The following is a 6,781-nucleotide window of genomic DNA, read 5'->3' as shown; positions in this document are numbered from 1 at the left end:
CTACACCTTTCCATATTGTGCAACTCAGCAACATGCAGGCAGAGCAGCCAAAGGGCCAGGAGATTTCACCTCCCTGGGCTGCTGGCAGGAGTTCTCATCACATACGGCACCAGCCCTGCCATGTTAAGGTATATAAGCCCACACTGAAATTTGCAAAAGCCTATTTACTTTGGATGTCTTTTTTGGGAAGGGTGTCCACTGGAGACAAGGAAGGGGCCTGGTTTCCCAGAAGCACTACATACTTCTTGTCTGCAAACAGGTCTTAAGGATCCAGTGTGGTGGAAAAAGGAACTATTGAAGAACAGTTACTATTTTTAAATGTGGCAGAGCAGTAAAACAGGAAGACTGAGACCTGAGAGTATTACTTATGGTCTAATGATACAGCCTTTTTGCTGGTCGAACTGCAGAGGCTTCTCAGCAGCTTTGTACTCAATGGCAGTAGAAACATTGGGAGAACACTCTGGAATATTGTGTGAGCTTTGGATCAAGTCTAGGATGTGATCTCTGATCCATTTCAAAGGGTAGTTTGTTAGATATTACAGTTGGTGCCTCTGAAACACCTCAGTCCTGAGTAAATCTGAGGCATGTGAAAGCGGGGGGAATGGTGGTTGGCATAAGCAACCGGAGGAAGCTGAAGCATAGGACAGTTGATTTCCAGTCTCTACCTTTCCTGTTACCTGCTTTTCTTGCTACACTTACTCCTTTTAATCATTGGATATGTAGATAAAAGGTCATACACTGAGGTCAGAATTGGAGGAAGATTTTAGGAAAACCTCTGTGGGAGAATTTTATGGAAGAGGCCTGAGCTCGTCCAGTTGTGGCTTATACTTAAAGCCTGCATTTCTCCAATCCAATAGCTAGGTTTGTTTCAATGTTCAGACATTCTGGAATAAAAAAAGCATTTATTCAGCCCCTGACTCCCAAAGCATAAACCTCACAGACCTCCTTCTCGGGGGTCTTTGCAAAATGAACCAGTTTTAGCCAAATGGTAGTCAGACGGCTTGAGGCTAGAGGTTCGCAGAAGCAGCTTCTAATAGTAGTCAGACACTTGCACCAACCATCCAACCATCAGACTTGCTGTGTAAATTTGGGATACAAGATCATCACTGCTAGACCCTTTATAGGTGGTATTCATTTCCTGGGACACTGTAGTCTGTAGGCCACATGGCATGAAGGGCAAATGCCAACATGATGAGAGAAGACTGTAATGGCATTTTTCACAGGAGCTTTCACACCCGAAAGAGGAGATCAGATATAGACACCTTGACCCAAAAACATGGAGAAAACAGAAAGAGGACGAATCCTTAAAAGCTCTGGAGGCAGCAGGCAATAGCCTTGTCAATGGAAAGCATCAGTTTGAAAAGGTACCGTGAGTGTAAGGCAACCTGTGATATCATTTGTGTGACAGAAATGGGAGAGCTTATGTTATTATGGGAACACTCCTGAGTGCTGTTATGTGCCCAATAGCTATAGACAAACGTAGAACAACCCATGTTATCCAAGCTGAGAACTGCTGTTGAAAGAGGCCAATTCACTCAATTAGACTGGGGCTCTACAGCACCTATATGTGGACAACAGCTTGAGGAGGCAACCAAGCACAAATCAAGGCTTAGTTGAACTACTGTAAATGGAATCCCTTTAATGCTCTTGTTATCAAATGTGGTCAAAAAGCATTCCTTTGCTAAAAGCAGGCAAGTGACTTTTCAGAGTATTGTAAGGTGTTCTTCACTTGGTTTTGTTTTATTGCAATGCCTATCTTGACAAAGAAGTTGGTTAACTGTGGTACAAGCAGATGCCTGCCCAAAATATCCCAGGGAAGGATGAGAAATAAAGGTTGCTAGCATTGTACTTTGGGCTTTTCAGGTGTTTTTAAAAGGTATTTGAAGAGCCAGCAGTCTGGTTTTTCAATTGCTGGCTTTATTCGGATGTAGGTTTAGTTACCGCTTTATAAAAAGGGTGTACTCCATCTTCATACTTGCCACATAAACATAACGGAAGCACAAGATTTCCTTCGTGCTCTAGAAGGCAGTCCTTCCAAAAGTAAAAACGGGGAGTTGAGCATGACTAAAGCAGTTGTCTGTGCACAAAGGTCTGTGTGCTGAATGAGGACCGCCCCTCTGCTGTTGTCTTCTCATGAAAAGTTGGAATGGAGCCAGACTCCAAACTTCAGTGGGGATATAGTGATACATGCTGGTATTTGACAAGCAGTGTGGGGTTGGGTCTGAACTAAGAACATAGGACAGTTTAATTGCATCTGTCAAAAGAGAAAATCTTGTAAACAAGAAGTTTACAAGCCTGGGAATAGCTAAGCGCAGAAGAACACATAGGCAAAGGTCATTGTTTTGTGACTACTGTCTAACAATAAAGGCAAAGCTTATTTGACTAGGAGTCTCTTTTTTATATAAATATATATAAGTAAATGTGGTATATTCCCAGAAGGAGGGAAAAAAAAAACTTCCTTCCCAAAGATGCTGGGAGTGGGAGGGGCTGGTGGGGAAGGACAATTATTTTGTATTGCACAGAACATCAGATTAGAGTTATAAGTTCAAACTGACTAAAAAATTGAAGTCCATGAAGCAATCTCATGTCTTTCAAAAGAGCAAATCAAATCTCAACTAGTTGGTTGTTATCAGTTGAAGTTTAGTGATTAGTTTTGAGAGCCAGACAGATGTGTTCTGGTTTTGTATGGCCTGATGAAGCTGTCCCTAAAAATTCATTTATATGATTTATTTTTATCTATTCTTGAAATTAATTTAGGAGATAGAAATTTCACAGCTCCACAGTACACATGCCTTTAAGGAATTCCTGGAAAGAAAGGGCTACCGAAAGCCTCAGGTGAGTTGGGAAAACCTGCCAAGGGTTTTGTCTGTGCCTCCAATTCAGTGTGCCAGTGGCTCTTACTGTGCTGTTCCAGGGTCCTGGCCATGCAGTTAGCTGGATTACGGACCTCTGGCTCCCTGCGCTTCTGTGTGCTGGAGCTTGCATTGGGAGTGGGGGAGGGATGGGTTTCTCCCAGTCGGGGTGTCCAACTGCAGCGAGGGGCTCAGTTCAGTGGGGAAGCTTGAAAGCGGTGCTGGATCCCCCTGCTGAGGCTTAGCCTGGAGGACCAACATAGGGTACAGTGCCATGTTCTCATGTTGTCCTTAAGGGAGCAACAGCTGTTTTGACACACATTTCTAAGCAGCATGGCTCTGCAGCTAATGTGGCTGAGGCCCTTTGACAGGTGTGTAGAAGCCAACACTACCTTAGCTGTGGATAACTGCAGGCACAAAATGGATTTTGCTCTCTGAAGGTTCAGGAAGGGATTTTGCTGGGCTTGGGGACTCATATCATGTAAGAACCATCTGCAACCATGAGCAGTATGTGCACAGGATTTTTGACCCTTCTCTTCATATTTGAAGTGCCTTTCTTCACTTGTTCAGTAATAAGTATCATTTCAGGCTGGTCATGATGCTTACATTTTGAATCTTTTGTTTTAGTTCCTTCTGAAAATGTTGGCTGGGGGAGATGATGGTGGAGTTCATGAGGAAACATCCAAAGTTTGCAAGTAACGTTGTCCAAAGAGGCATGACAAAAATGGAGAAAATTATTCCCTAACTGTTGAATAAGAAAAAAATCTCTACGTTCTCCTAAAATGAATAGGAGGTGCTAGCTGAGCTGCTTCTAGGAGGATAATCTCATGTTAGAGGGAACTTGAAGATAGCTTGCAGCTTTTGCAGAAATGGCCAGAAAGTTTGGAGGCCAGACATGGACTACCAAATTCTAGACACCAACCACTTACACAGCATAGTAGTGCTTGGGTCTGGCTTGAAGACACTGAAGACTTCAGAAGCACTGTAATACATTGTCCTAGTCGAAGAGCCTTGTCCACAGTTACCTTATTGTTTTGTAAGTATCCAGAATGGACTTGCTGCTTTATAGAATACAATTAAGCAGTCCTTTCTCTATGAATTCTGTAAGGACTAGCTGGTTGCAATTTATATATGTAGAGAAAAATTGAAACCTTACATCTGAACGAACTGTCCTGTTTTATACACTGCAGAATGATCCCAACATGCCCACAACTTAAACTGGCATAAGCAGCCTTTTGTAATGCAGAGAGGCCATCAGAAATCATAGCCTGTTATCTATGAAGATGCCAAGAATATCTAATAAAGGTAACTCAAACGCATTCATGCATAGCCCTATCCTACCACGTGGAGGAGACAAAGTACTGGTTTGCTGCAGGACTTCCATTGTAGCTGGGATTCCAGATGGCCTCCAACATGGGTTTTTGCTTCACCAGCATGTCAGAGAAAAGCAGAAACAGGATAATGATAGATGAAGGAACAGTTTTCTTAGACAACAGTCTAACTGCAGAAATGGACTTTCTCAGAGCAGAGTTTCTCAGATCTGAAGTCTTTACACTCCAGGAACTGGGCTGTTCTTGAGTCCTTGGCCTATCTGAATTCAACTGCAGTTTGACCTTGGTCAGCAGTTGCTTGTGGTAGGGAGCTGCTTATATGCTGAATTCTCTCCTGTAAAACAATATCTGAGTTCAAAGATTAGTTTTGCTCAACTTTATGTACTTCAGTTTTTACAGCTACTTTAACTTTTTTCCCAGGCTGGAAACAGGATTATAAGAATAAACTTTCATGCCTTCAAAAGGAGCTTTTTTTTTTAAAAAAGGCAAGAAATCCCTCTTGCATGCAAAATTGCGGAAGGATGCAGATAAAGAAGACAGATGCGAGAGGATGCGAGTGCAGAACCAGTCTGTAAGCAGATGCAATAGAAATGTGTTTCTACAGAGACTAAAATGAAAAATCAATTTAGCTTAAAGGTTGAGACAAAATATTCAGAAAACATTAAATGCAGCTGAAGAGTTTATCTGAGTTGGGAAGAAAGGGATGGAGTGAACTGAGTCAGTAGAAAGGTATTGCATAGAGTAGGAAGCCCTGTCCCCCTGTAGTCACCTGAAGGGCAAAATCGAGTGGCTCTCTTTAAAGGGAGGCTCTTAGCCCAGCATCAGAACTAACAAGCAATGCCATTTTCAAGTAGTCTGACCATGAGCTCTCAGAAAGAGGGTCTTTCAAAGCAGAACACTTTTTTTTTGTCAGCATCTCAAAGAATGCAATCCTCCAAAAGAGGCATTTTTCCTGTCCATCAGCACCTCTTGCCTTGGCTAGAAGGCCCAAGACCATCCGTGTGTGCTCTTAGGGACAAGCAGATATCTTTTCCTCCTGTTTTACAGTCTTCGTCTTTCAGATAAGGATTAGGAGTCTTTTTTTACTTGCTGCACTTCTGTTTTGAGTTTTCACTTGAAACCTGGCTATCCCCATCCAGTAACAATGGGTGGGCTAGGCTGGCAATTTTGGATTCTCCCCCTCAGAAAAGAGGGGGGAATTAATCCTGCTTTTCTAGAAAACCAAGCAGCTCAAGCGGGGACTTAGAAGGTGGTTTGTTTGTCCCCCCCCTCACTCCCATCCCCACACCATTTCCTGGTGGTTGTCTGTTCTTCCCAAGATGCTCTAAGCAAATACTTGTGTAGAGCTGCTTGGAAAATGGTCTGTTGTCGGAGTGGGGGGACGGACCCGGAGTAACGATGAGTCTCAATATGAGTATGGTCGTTCTCCCTTTATTAGAGCTTACACAGAGTATATATAGACAAGCAATAAGCATGCACTAGCAATAGCTGTACGATTGGTTTACAGTCTGTTCACGCGCCTAAAGCGAATACACGATTGGTGCAAAGTTGCTGTTCACGTGGAGGGGCTTGTCGGCCCCCTCCTTTACTTGTTTACCACTACTTGYCTTCCCCTTCTGTAATGGTCTAGGAATGCTCAAGGACAGTTCACATAGCCGTGGGATCCTCCCTTCATCATGAAGGCAGGATTGCTCACTTCTAAGAGAKCATGCCCTYTCTCRCTTAACCATTCTCCCACAATTCCCCCTTCTTGTTTTTGAGCAATCCAGGCTTGGTTCACTACTTTCAGCAGAGCTTTCTTAATACAGCTTAATACTACACATAAACATAAACATACAACTATAAGGATTAGTAGAATGCATAAGCCTTCAGTGAGCAACCCTATTAGCCACTGTGGTAGATTTCCAAACAGGTTAGTTAACCATTCACCTAATAGCCCATGGTTCTGACGGATTTTACTTGCGTGCTCCTTCAACCATTGCAATTGTTTGTGAATGGATTCACCATGATCAGACAAATTCATGCAGCACATACCTTCAAAATCCTCACAACCATGATCTTAAGCTAATAACAAAAATCAATTGCAGCCCTATTTTGCAGAATAGCATGTCAAGAAGGACAAAAACACTCTTTCAGTRGGACTGYGTAGGGTAACCTTATCATTACAATTTGGTGAGAGCCCTGTGGCCGCCTGTTTACTAGGGGTGGCGGTCCTATGCCCTGTTATATTTCTCCACCAATTTTTGTCGGGTGCCAGCAGTGTCAATTTGCCAAGATAACATGGACCACCCATTACGTTTTTTGGAATTCCCTGCCAGGCCCTGTCACCACATATCAAAAAGACGTCTGGCGGCAAGGCCTTTTTTTCCCTTTTTTTTTTTTTTTTTGGTACCATTGTTCCAAATTGGGTGCCCCCCTTTTGCCTCAGCTCCAAGGGCTCCCAACCCTTGGCGGCTTGTTGTAAAATTTTCCAGTCATGTGGTTCCCATTTCCCCTGACCATTCTGTTGTAGCACAGGGAATGCCAGTGCTGTGGGGCCCTCGGACCCCGCAACAGGCTTCCATTGTCCTTCTATTATAGCGTCCTTGATAATACCAC

The sequence above is a fragment of the Apteryx rowi genome, unplaced genomic scaffold (assembly GCF_003343035.1).
Source record: "Apteryx rowi isolate R43461 unplaced genomic scaffold, aptRow1 scaffold_85, whole genome shotgun sequence".
Classification (NCBI taxonomy): Eukaryota; Metazoa; Chordata; class Aves; order Apterygiformes; family Apterygidae; genus Apteryx; species Apteryx rowi.
Note: the sequence above shows the minus strand (reverse complement) of the source record.